This window comes from Pleurodeles waltl, chromosome 2_2 (assembly GCF_031143425.1).
Source record: "Pleurodeles waltl isolate 20211129_DDA chromosome 2_2, aPleWal1.hap1.20221129, whole genome shotgun sequence".
NCBI classification, from domain to species: domain Eukaryota; kingdom Metazoa; phylum Chordata; class Amphibia; order Caudata; family Salamandridae; genus Pleurodeles; species Pleurodeles waltl.
Genome location: NC_090439.1, coordinates 130,003,757 through 130,016,959, shown reverse-complemented (window position 1 = coordinate 130,016,959; position 13,203 = coordinate 130,003,757). Strand labels below are relative to the sequence as shown.

At 40.4% G+C, this 13,203-nt stretch overlaps 1 protein-coding gene across 5 annotated transcripts in view; it reads left to right on the top strand.

Moving 5' to 3' along the window:
- Positions 1 to 13,203, top strand: part of CDH12 (cadherin 12) — a 2,251,017-nt gene that overhangs the window by 837,968 nt on the left and 1,399,846 nt on the right. The gene's annotated exons all lie outside the window — the stretch shown is intronic.

Genomic DNA, 13,203 nt, shown 5'->3' with positions numbered 1-13,203 from the left:
CACTTCACTGCATGAAGTAGGCACATTTCTTCTTTGGCTGAAACTGACTTATCTGAGCCCTCTGTAGTCCTATATTTAGATGCCCATTTCACTGTTTTTCCTCTTCATTTGGATTGGATTGTTACAGTTTTTTTCTTGATTCTGAAAGGAAATTACCTTGTGAAACACACTGCTCCTAAACTGGCAGCTAAGGTGCTAAAGTTTCATTCACTTCACATACAATGGAAATAGACCTGTCTCTTGCAAACATTTCTTCATTTCCTGTGTCTAATGGCATTGCTTGGCATTAGGTACCATTTGATATTTTGATCCTACAGAAACATTATACATTTCTTATGTGTTTAAAACTGCTATGGATGATGTAATTACTCCTGGTGCCATTTTCGATGAATGGGGTGTGAAAACTGTAAGAAGCACGTTTTCTGAGTTAGAAAAGTATACTGTGTTTGAAACTGAAGATTTATATTTCAGTTCTTCTAATTATGGTGAAATGTTTTGTTATAATCACTATGTTCATTACTATTTACACAGATCTAGTTCTCCATGTGCAGTTTTCAATTTCACACAATGGAAACATTGTCAGACACCACTAGTGGGTAGTTTAAAAACTTATTTTAGACCATTTGCATATTTTTCTGGTCACAACCCCTTAGACCAAAGTTCGTATTATTATAAGCCTAACCCTTCCCCAGGATAAGAACAATATGCTGACCCAAATTTAATTGATTTATTCTGACTCATTTATCTCCCAGTTGACCTTACAGGGCTATGAGTATTGGAAAGAAAACATTGATCTCAAATCAGTTTGAGAAACACACAAGAGACAAGTCCAGGGCATAGGTGTTTTAGTTAGAGTCTGTCTCAGCCCTAGACATATTATTATTGTTCTGAATAAAACAGTACAACAAACAATTTACATGAGCCTGGCCAAAATTAGAAAAAATGAACACACCTAGCATTCTCTCCATTACACGATTTGACAACTGGCAACATTTTTCAAATTTTATGGAAGAACAACTGAATAACATGATACAGAATATTACCTATAATTCTTAAGTTTCAGGTCCAGATTGGTAGTTATTGTGGCCATTCAACACTAATGCACATTTTTTAAACTCCTCTACGAGTTTTAAAGCAATTACACCACACCCTTGGTATTTGCAGTCACAGCATTCCATGGTAGTTACCAACTGTAGTATAGGGAAGTTATACCATCAATGGTTACAACATTCCACATTAGCTGCAGTTAAGGAACACTTAACCCTTCTCTCTGAAGACATGCATTTCCAAGATTTCTTGTTATGTCCTAGGTCATCACATTCAAAAGGTTTCTTATATGCTATTTACTATGAGATTTGGAAAATAAAATGTCTCAGCAAGATGCTGCTGGACGCTTAACACAAATTGACAGGAAACATTTAGAAAAGCATTGGCTGTTGTTGACAATGGCATGACTACATTGTCAGCTTGCATTTATTCTTTTAATAATGTTGTATCATCTGCGTTCAATATCATACAGAATGACATGTCTCTTTTACATCATGGGCAAAGTCTGTTAAGATCGGTTCTGCAATTGAGTTGGACATTGCAGGTTTTAAACTCAAACCGTCTGCCATGGAAAAATATGAATGCAAGTGAGTTATTTTTTTACATATAACTTAACACACATGCAGAGACTGATGGCGAAAAAAGATTAAGCTTATACAGTGTTGAATACTGAGGTTTTTGATTAGTTTCCCTTTTCTGCAGCTAAACCACCATCTGTTGAGTGGTTGATCCACTAGTTTATATTATTACCAACCTTCTCCATTTTGGTTTACATCTTGGCTGAAATATTTTCAAGTAGGCAGATATGAAGCCACAGCGTAAGTTTTGTTCATGAGTCCTAGGTTTTACCTTTTGATTACAAGTGTGTGAGTAGGCAAACTGAAGTCTTCGTTAGTGAAAATGAGTGTGGAACTTAGTACAGCCATTCCTTAGTTTGAAAGTGGTGATACTACATGGCCTGTGTAATCTGTCCATGGCCAAGTTAGCTTATTATCCAAAAGGCTTCCCAGTCTCCTTGATTCGGCCAGTGTTCTGACTAATCTCAAATGAGAGTTATTTGGTCCTGAACGATCAATGTTGTTGTGGTAAGTGTTTCCAGGGTCATGACCTGCTAAAATAACATGTTATTTACCACCACAGACATGGTTAGGCAAATTACCTTGTGGCCTTCAATCCATATTTTACAGTCAACTATGATAAGCTGACCCAACTTAACACCTTATTGTTTCAGAAGGATGTTGCATTAACCTCTGCTCAAGAAAGTTTTGTTCTTCAGGTTGCAAGGTCTTCCTCTGAAGTTCAATTGCTATTGCGAACAAACTTGTCACAGCATTTGGGTGAACTTGTTCAGCAAAAATGTAATGCTTAAAATACTGTGGGAGTGGTATACCCTTTTAAAGCAACTGGGTCTGGCTTTGTGAGCACGTTTCAGATACCATCCTTTTTGCACTTTTGGTTTCCAGTGTTTTTAGAGGCATATTGGTTCTAGTATTCCTAGTCTTTGCTGTTTTAGTCCCATTTTTGTTGGTCTGGAATGGATCTTCCACCTTAAGGCCAAATGGCGATGAAATTACAACACGACCTGCTGCCATGAACATATGATACAGTATATCAGAGAGTCTTTGCTCCAAGAACTGAACCTGAACTAGTTTTTGTCCTTTAATCCTGTGAGGTTACAATGGGAACAGCCTGTGTTCCACTGTCTATTGTGCCCTTTTGAGTGTGCACTGGAATTGTGTCTGACTTTGCAATTGGTTCCATCTATGGGTATGGATCTGCATATGTGTTTGTTAAGGACCCCCCTTTCAGTGCTGTCCTATGAGGCTGCCATTGATGCTGGATGTGTACAATGAGCCATTACTTCCAGTCAATATGGATGCTTCGGGTCCTGGATTTCTTGGATCTGGCTCTGATGTTGCAGTTACACAACAACTTGTCTGCCTTAAGCATCTGCTGATTGAGCTGAATATGACCGTGTTTGTTCCTTGGAAGTTGCTTCTCTGGCCACTTTAGATGTCTCATCTGTGGATGTGGGTTCCTCTCTGGACCCCACTGACTTTGGACATGGAAACATTTCTAGAGCTTCCTAGACTTTTGATTCAGCCACTTGTTTTTAAGCAATTTCTTTTATTAGATTTTATTAGCTACAAGTTTTTAATTGGCATTTTTTAAAATGGCTTTCATCTGCTTTTATTGTTAAGGTATATTTTACATTGATGTAACATTGACATTTAAGGCTCGCTTTTGTGCTTTATTCTACATTTGAGCTAAATTTCCGACCGCCAGGGGGATGGTTTGGTAAAAAACGTCAGGGGCCTTCGTCGATTTTCCATTTTTGATTACAGCTAGAGACAAATCATTGCATCAGCGTTGCACCTCTGAAACAGTACGTTATGATCAGTGCTTTCATTATATAAACTGCCTCTGTGCTACATTCCACAGAGGAGCACTTCTGCCGGGATCACCCTGAAATGTTGTGCACTGTGACCGAGATGCAACCCTGCTGACTCTGGTCTCCATTCTGCAAAGGATGATAGTGTGCACTACATAAGCACGACTTCCGGTCTTCCTGGTACATTTTACCCATGTATGAGGGGCTTGACTAGAGGGTACTCCCACTATGCTCTCAATATTATAGGGACTGAAAAATAGGAGTGTAACAATGCAGTAACACCATCTTGGGTGAACTCTATCTTTTTTACCATTCTTATAATGCTGGGTATCATTCTTTGTTTCATCTGCCTAATAATCACAGCTCATGCTTTTTTTTTACAAGAGTATGATTGTTTCAATAAATGTTTCAAAATATATTTTCATATCTTTCTTGTGTCTTACCTTGGACATGCAAAGTAGAAACAAAGGGTAAGTCTGTTTCCACTACTTCCTTGGAAATATGAGTAGTCATGTTTAAGGTTGCCTATACCTTCTGGTACTCCAGTAAGGTTAAGGGTTCAGATGGGGCCCTGTGAGTCAGTTAGGAATTGTGGCAACATTTCCTAATGCTATAGATTAACTATGTCCCTAAATGCTGAAGCTCATGTATGACCTGATACACAGTCCTACTTAGTTCGCAGGAACCATATAACAGTCTAAACATTATTGTATGCCTCTTTGCTATAACCATTACACAAAACATGAGGGTGCTTCCCTTATGTTTAGAAAGATAGGCACAATAACTGCTGCAAAAAAAGTTGGACATTTCCACAGGTTGTACCTGGATGAATATATTGACATATTTTCATGTAATCTAATCAAATAAATGTATATTTGTTGGTAGCAGTGCATAACCAGCTGTGCAAAGATGTGCACTTATGGTGAAGCCTGTTTCCAATTCCCCAGATCTGTTCTCCAACATACACTGGAAGAAATAATGCCCCTAGCGAAGAAGGCTTTGTGGCTGAATAGAGCAGTGGTAGGTTGCAAAGGACCTGCACAAGATGGCAACTTGGTGCTAAGAGACTTCCTCCTCAGGATAAAGCATGCCCTGGCCCCAAACACTGTCAACTGTTGAATATTTAGTAGCGTCCTTGTTGCCTAGGTGATAGCGTACCTTAAGGATGAGGTGTCAAGAATAAGAGAGAAACAAGGGTGTTGTTTGATTGGCATGCTAGAATTAGGAGAAATTAAATGAACCCCCATAAGGTCACTAGATCTGCTTGCCCGTTGATGCAGATCCCTGGAATATGTCATCAACCTACAACACACTGCAAATAACTTCTAACAGCTTTTATCTAACTGATCCATGCTTTTCATAACTAATAATACAGCTATGTTTGACAGATTTGCCACCGAGTTTTAGTCTAAGAATTACTTTATGTGTCTTTTGATCTAACCATTACACAAAACATGAGGGTGATTCTCTTATTTTAAGAAAGAAAGGCACAATCACTGATGCAAGAGAAAGTTGAAAGATTCCACAGGTTGTACCTGGATGACTACATTAAGATATTTCCATGCAATGTAATCAAATAAATTTACATTTGTTGGTCGCATTGAATAATTGGCTGTGCAGAGATTTGCACCTATGGGTAAACCTGCTTCTAATGCCCCAAATCTATCCTACGACAAGCCCAATAGGAATTATTGTCCCCTTAGTCTCCACACTAAACCATGGGCCAACACCCAATGCATACTGGGGTGTTCACTGCCTGCTTTGTTTCTGTGCACTTTTCATGAAGGCAACCGCAACCCAATGTTGACAGTGTTTGGGGCCAGGGCATGCTTTATCCTGAGGAGGAACTCTCTTAGCACCAAGTTGCCATCTTGTGCAGGTCCTTTGCAACCTACCACTGCTCTATTCAGCCACAAAGCCTTCTTCGCTAGGGGCATTATTTCTTCCAGTGTATGTTGGAGAACAGATCTGGGGAATTGGAAACAGGCTTCACCATAAGTGCACATCTTTGCACAGCTGGTTATGCACTGCTACCAACAAATATACATTTATTTGATTAGATTACATGAAAATATGTCAATATATTCATCCAGGTACAACCTGTGGAAATGTCCAACTTTTTTTGCAGCAGTTATTGTGCCTATCTTTCTAAACATAAGGGAAGCACCCTCATGTTTTGTGTAATGGTTATAGCAAAGACGCATACAATAATGTTTAGACTGTTATATGGTTCCTGCGAACTAAGTAGGACTGTGTATCAGGTCATACATGAGCTTCAGCATTTAGGGACATAGTTAATCTATAGCATTAGGAAATGTTGCCACAATTCCTAACTGACTCACAGGGCCCCATCTGAACCCTTAACCTTACTGGAGTACCAGAAGGTATAGGCAACCTTAAACATGACTACTCATATTTCCAAGGAAGTAGTGGAAACAGACTTACCCTTTGTTTCTACTTTGCATGTCCAAGGTAAGACACAAGAAAGATATGAAAATATATTTTGAAACATTTATTGAAACAATCATACTCTTGTAAAAAAAAAGCATGAGCTGTGATTATTAGGCAGATGAAACAAAGAATGATACCCAGCATTATAAGAATGGTAAAAAAGATAGAGTTCACCCAAGATGGTGTTACTGCATTGTTACACTCCTATTTTTCAGTCCCTATAATGCTCTGTGGCCTACTAGCATATTCAAATCTGAGTAGATGTTGAGTCAAATGAGTGTGAGATCAGAGAGAGAAGGTCTGAATCCACAGTAGTGAAGGAGGCTTTATTGTTCAAAAGAGTAGTGAGGGGTTGCAAGGGACCTGGAAAAAAGTCAACTTGATGCTACGAAAGATCCTCCTCAGTCTATAGCATGCCCTCACCCCTACACGCTTTCAATTGTTGAATATTTAGTAGCACCCATGTTGCCTAGGTGATACTGTACCTTGAGGATGAGGTGTCGAGAATAAGAAAGAAACAAGGCTGTTGTTTTATTGGCATGCTAGATTTAGGGCAAATAAAATGAAATAAGGTCACTAGATTGTCTGGCTTGTTTTTGCAGATCCCTGAAATGTGTTATTAACCTACAACACATTTCAACTAACTTCAAACAGCTTTTTTAAATTGCCTGATGCTTTTCATAACTAATACTATAGCTACATTTTACAGATTTGTTACCCAGTTGTTGCAGCAAAGGAATGTCACCTGATGGCAAGGAAAGGGGAACATATAAGTCCCCTGACTATGTGATACTAACCCTGAAACTTCTGCACCCACGCTCCTAGATCTGTCTGTGGAACTGTCCATAGATTTGAACTGCAAGTGCTGGATTACAAATTGATTTTTCAATGCAAGGATAAGGGACTGGCAAATGTTTTATTATGATTTCCTCAATAAACATTAGTTTGAGTGTTGACATGGACATGGACAATGAATATGAGAGCAAAATCCAGGGATGTATGAAAGGAAGTGAGGGGGCAAAAAGAACAATGGGGAAAACCTACTGGGGTTATACCTATTTTGACCCAGTTCTTTGCTTGCATCAATGTTGTAGAGGTGATAGAAAAGAATACAGACTCTTATGGAAAAGAGTAAAAAGAAGGTGGTAATCCATCAACAGCATTCATTCATACCAGACAATGCTTCCAATATCAAAACAGAGGGAACATAGTCAACTGATCAAGAATGCAGCTAATGCCACAAGTCTCCCTAGTGTGAATGATACCAAGTAGAATCGAAAGGTCCGGACCTTCTTATGCACCAAGGTCATGCTATGAAGTAGTCGAAGCACAAGTAGAAACTCAGAAAAGAGAAACATGGAGACTATTCGAAGTGTTGTGCAAATTATTTAGAATGGATCAAAATCACACATTGTTCAATATGTATAGTGAGGGGCAAGATAATTTGTAAGGGATACACAAAACATTATAATCATGAATGTTCCTCAAAGTCATTAAGCATAAACACTATGATGCATTCTGAAGTAAATGTCTGGCTTAGCTATGGGCAAAATCAAACCTAATCTTATCTGGGTTTGTGAACTGTGATTTGGAAAGTCAATATATAAAAGAAAGGAATAAATTGAAATACCATCTGCTCATTGGCTATAGTTAAGGATATCTACAAGAAGCGCTATGTATGGACAAGAAATTCAGCAGAAAATACTTCATTCTGAATATAGTCATGAGATTGAATCTATAATTTCCAAATAAAATGTATTGATTTCCTCACTAACTTTTTTGTATTATTTTCAGTACAAACCTGAAGTAGTTCCGTAAGGGAAGCATAAACTGTCATTGATATTTTGTGTTTTAGCTATTCAAGTTGTGCATATGGATAACTAGTTACAGTGCCTCATAAATATCCTTTTACACATTCTTACTACTCTTGTGTCTGCCAACACTGTACCCTCATTACCCCACTCCATTTAAGACTATTTTTTGCAACACTTGGTGCCAGATATACTACAAACTGGTCTTGAATACTGCTTGCCATTTTCAACCAGTATTTTTGTGACCAGTAATGTATTTCATGCACCTACATATCTACTAGTAGGTGGGTTCATAAAATTCCAATTAAAAGTGTGTCACAATTCAATCTACCTCTTGAATATTAATGAGGTAGGCTACAAATTGTGACTCTTTGAAATTGTTGGTCATCTTAGAAATGATGGCCTGCCAGGGTGAGCAGACCATCATGTCTGCCATCAACTTTTAAATAAAGTAACTGTTTTCTTAAATGCAGCCAGTTTTCCTTAAAGGAATATGCATCTTTTAATAATTCAAGTTTACTTATTTAAAGTTTGTTTTAAAGTTGGCAGTGGCTCCCGTGCACTGCCTACTCACCCCAAAACGTTTTTGAACCTTTTCTTCTCAGTAGACCGTCATTTTTCAATGTTTTCTGATCAAATTTCGGCCACAAAACATTGATGCACCTCATGCTGACTCACTATTTGGAAAAGGAAATCTAAATATGCCTCTTCCAAATAGCAATACTGTATGAAGTCAAAAAACACTTTCAGGAGTTGGTAAATATTTACTAACTTCTATAATGCAATTAGTACGTGGCAACAAACACTTGTGCAGGCCCAAACAGAGTTTTGGATTATTTGCAACCGTAAACATGTTTATTACATCTGTACTTGAATGTATTAGTCTGATACACTAAAGTAAAAGCCTACCGAACTTTGATAAATAACAGTGAGTACATCCTGAAAGTGAAGTGAGTAATTCTCCATTCAGGAACCTATAAAAAAGACATGATTTAGAGTTTTATTATATGTGTTTTATGTTAATATTTTTATATAGCTAAGCATGCAAGTCTCTTCAACACATGAGCAAAGAGATTTGTAAACATTGTGAAATAAAAATAATTGTACTATTACTTTCCATTAGGATAATAGAATGTTAGTGGTATTTCAATTATGTCAGTACTTTATTTTTGCAAAGGTTTAAATGTATAAATGCATTTGTGAGGTATTAATACATTTCACAGGTATGGCTTTTTTTCTACATAGAATATTTCACGCTTCAGAATCGAAATTAGGAATAGCATAGCTCAGTCAAATGGAGCCTGCATCAAAATGTTGTTGTAAATAGTTTTGATTTTCTTTTATATCACCCATAATGGCTCTGGACTAACACATCTATTCAGATTTGTATTTAACCGACTGCCAAGAAATCTTCCAAGTCTTTCTTTACTTCATTTTATTTTAGAATTCAGATGGTACAAAATAGCAACAAGAAGAGGATACTAAAATAAGTATTTTTAGCATTAGACCTGAACCTAAAGTGGTTCTAAAATGCGATATTTCGATAAGACACTGAAACTTTAAACTTGAGTTTACTAGTTTTCTCATCAATTTGCCAAGCTTGTATTTTGACTAAAAACACAGCACACACTGGCAGCAACCAACGTTTTAGTTATTTTTATTTGCAAATTTTGCACCGCACACTCTATAAACTGAACTACGCACAGTCCTAGTTTAAAGGAACAACATGAATTAACCTTGTAAATCATTAAGAAAAGGCGTGAAAGATGAGAATTGGGCGAAGGCTAAATTTATCGTTAGCTGGATTACAATGGTACTGTGGAAGAGTGGTGTGGTAATCCAGAATTTAGGATGAGGAAATGATAGACGCCTTGTGGTGTGGGTAGTATTCATTTAATCTATTTTTGAAGGTGGACTTTGACTTTAAATGTAAACTTTATTTACGTAGGCAACATAGGATTACCAAGTACACTTTGCGCAGGACTAGGTCATAATCTTACACGCCACTAGATGCTTTGGCATTAACAGTTTCACTAGGTTTATGTACTCCCATCAGTCAAAGAAACAGTAATATATTTGGGATTAAGCCAACCACACTGTATGTTTGGGCAGTGCTGGGGTCTGCTGGCACTATGATTACTTTCAGCCTGAATAGGAGGGGTCCTTATGTACGCAGACAGATGAGGATGACAGGAGAGAAGATGCAAAGTACAATAAGAGAGAAAGGGGAATGACTCAGGAGAGTATTGTGTCCCACTCTTCTTTCACATAGTCTTCTCAGCAGAACTGAAATATCACTCCCGTTATCTACCTTCCATCCCTCCACAATACATTCCTATTGCACCTCACATCTTTCTTCTCCCATGCTAACCATTTTAACTACTCAGCACTTATATGTATTGTTTTATGCGATCCGTCTCACTGGAAGGTACTCCATCACCCCAGGGGATAGAGTAGTGCTATATGAAAACCTTAAATAAACACATAAGTTAATTAATTAAAAGGAAACAATCTTTTTAGGTCATAATACGTAATAAGAGATTAACCTTGTAGTCAGTCTATAGATACATTCTAAAGTTATATTACATAATAAGTATTCTCCTCTAATGCTACCACTGTCCTGCCTGAGTATTAACGGTTTCATTAATCGGGGACCTTTACACACCAGGGGTTTAATGTACTGTAGGAAGTTGGCTCTGTATATACTATCTCAAAGTAAGAGATAGTGTGCACAGAGTCCAAGGGTTCCACTTAGAGGTAAGATAGTGGCAAAATTAGATAATTCCAATGCTCTATTTTGTGGTAGTGTGGTCGAGCAGTAGGCTTATCAGAAGGTAGTGTTAAGCATTTGTTGTACACCCACAGGCAATAAATGAGGAACACACACTCAAAGACTTAACTCCAGGCCAACAGTTTTACAATAGAAAAATATATTTTCTTCATTTATTTTAGAACCACAAAATCAAGATTTGTAGTAAATACATAAAATGCAAGGTACTCCACACAGGTAAGTTAGGAACTTTGAATTAGAGCAATAACTTATACAGTTTTTGTTAAAATGGCAATAAGGCATTTTAAAAGTAGACACAGTGCAAAAATCAACAGTTCCCGGGGGAGGAAAGTATTGGTTAGATTGTGAGATAAGTAAGACACTTATAAGTCTCAGCTACTGGGCATAGGCAGCCCACCATTGGGGGTTCAGGGCTACCCCACAGTTACCACACCAGCAGCTCAGGGCCGGTCAGGTGCAGAGGTCAAAGGGGTGCCCAAAACACATAGGCGCCTATGGAGAAGGGGTGCTCCGGTTCCAGTCTGCCAGCAGGTAAGTACCCATGTCCTCGGGGCAGACCAGGGGGGTTTTGTAGAGCACTGGGGGGGACACAAGTAGGCACACAAAACACACCCTCAGCAGCACAGGTGCGGCCGGGTGCAGTGTGCAAAGCAGGCGTCGGGTTTTGTATAGGTTTCAATGGAGCGACCCGGGGGTTACTCTAGCGGTGCAGGCAGGCACAGGGAGGGCTTCTCGGAACAGCCACCACCTGGGCTAGGCAGAGGGTCACCTGGGGGTCACTCCTGCACTGAGGTTCATTTCCTTCAGGTCTTAGGGGATGCGGATGCAGTGCTTGTTACAGGCAGTCGCGGTCAGGGGGAGCCTCTGCATTCTCTCTGCAGGCGTCGCTGTGGGGGTCTAGGGGGGTCATCTCTGACTACTCATGGGGTCGCAGTCGCCGGGGAGTCCTCCCTGTGGTGTTGGTTCTCTGGATCTCGAGCCGGGAGCGTCAGGTGCAAAGTGTGAAGTCTCACACTTCCGGCGGGAAGAGTGAGTTCTTTAAAAGTTGCTTCTTTGTTGCAAAGATGTTGCTGTTGTTGAGCAGAGCCGCTGCTAACGGGAGTTTCTTGGTCCTGGGGGTCAGGGCAGTCCTCTGAGGCTTCAGAGGTCACTGGTCCCTGTTGGATGCATCGCTGGTTGCAGGTTTTCGATTCAGGAGACAGGCCGGTAGGGCTGGGGCCAAAGCAGTTGTCGTTGTCCGTCGTCTCTGCAGGCTTGTAGGTCAGCAGTCTTCCTTTGTAGTTCAGCTTGCAGGAATCTGATTTCCTGGGTTCTGGGGTGCCCCTAAATACTCAATTTAGGGGTGCGTTTAGGTCTGGGGGGCAGTAGCCAATGGTTACTGTCCTTGAGGTTGGCTACACCCTCCTTGTGCCTCCTCCCTGAGGGGAGGGGTGGCACATCCCTATTCTTATTGGGGGAATCCTCCAAAGTCAAGATGGAGGATTTCTAAAGGCAGGGGTCACCTCAGCTCAGGACACCTTATGGGCTGTCCTGACTGGTGGGTGACTCCTCCGTGTTTTTCTCATTATCTCCCCTGGACTTGCTGCCAAAAGTGGGGGCTGTGTCCAGGGGGCGGGCATCTCCACTAGCTGGAGTGGCCTGGGGCATTGTAACACGAGCCTGAGCATTTGAGGCTCACTGCTAGGTGTTACAGTTCCTGCAGGGGGGAGGCATGAAGCACCTCCACCCAGAGCAGGATTTGTTTCTGGCCTCAGTGGGCGCAAAGGCCCTCACCCCAGGGGGTCAGAAACTCATCTCTTAGCAGCAGGCTGGCACAGACCAGTCAGTCCTGCACTGAAGGATTGGGTAAAATACAGGGGGCATCTCTAAGATGCCCTTTGTGTGCATTTTTTAATAAATCCAACACTGGCATCAATGTGGGTTTATTATTCTGAGACGTTTGATCCCAAACTTCTGAGTATTCAGTGTAGCCATTATGGAGCTGTGGAGCTCGTTTTGACAAACTCCCAGACCATATACTTAATATGGCCACACTGTACTTACAATGTCTAAGAATAGACTTAGACACTGTAGGGGCATATTGCTCATGCAGCTATGCCCTCACCTGTGGTATAGTGCAGCCTGCCCTAGGGCTGTAAGGCCTGCTAGAGGGGTGACTTACCTATGTCACAGGCAGTATTTTGTGTGCATGGCACCCTGAGGGGGATGCCATGTCGACTTTGCCTTTTTCTCCCCACCAATGCAAACAATCTGCAATGTAAGTGTGCATGTGTTAGGTGAGGGATCCCTAGAGTGGCACAACACATGCTGCAGACCTTAGAGACCTTCCCTGATCACAGGGCCCTTGGTACCACTGGTACCTTTCACAAGGGACTTATCTGTGTGCCAAGGGTGTGCCAATTGTGGAAACAATGGTACATTTTTAGTGAAAGAACACTGGTGCTGGGGCCTGGTTAGCAGGGTCCCAGCACACTTCTCAGTCAATTCAGCATCAATATCAGGCACAAATTGGGAGGTAACTGCAACAGGGAACCATTTTCCTACATGTACCAATTGCCCTTCTCAAAACATGGTGCTAGTATAGTAGTTTGCAGAGTTAGTAGAAAGTCATATCTGTGCAGGTGCATACTACCTCATAGCACGTATGTGGTGGGGATCATCAAAGTGCTTCTTGCTCATATCGGGGAATGCTGGAATGGAAAGCAAACCCC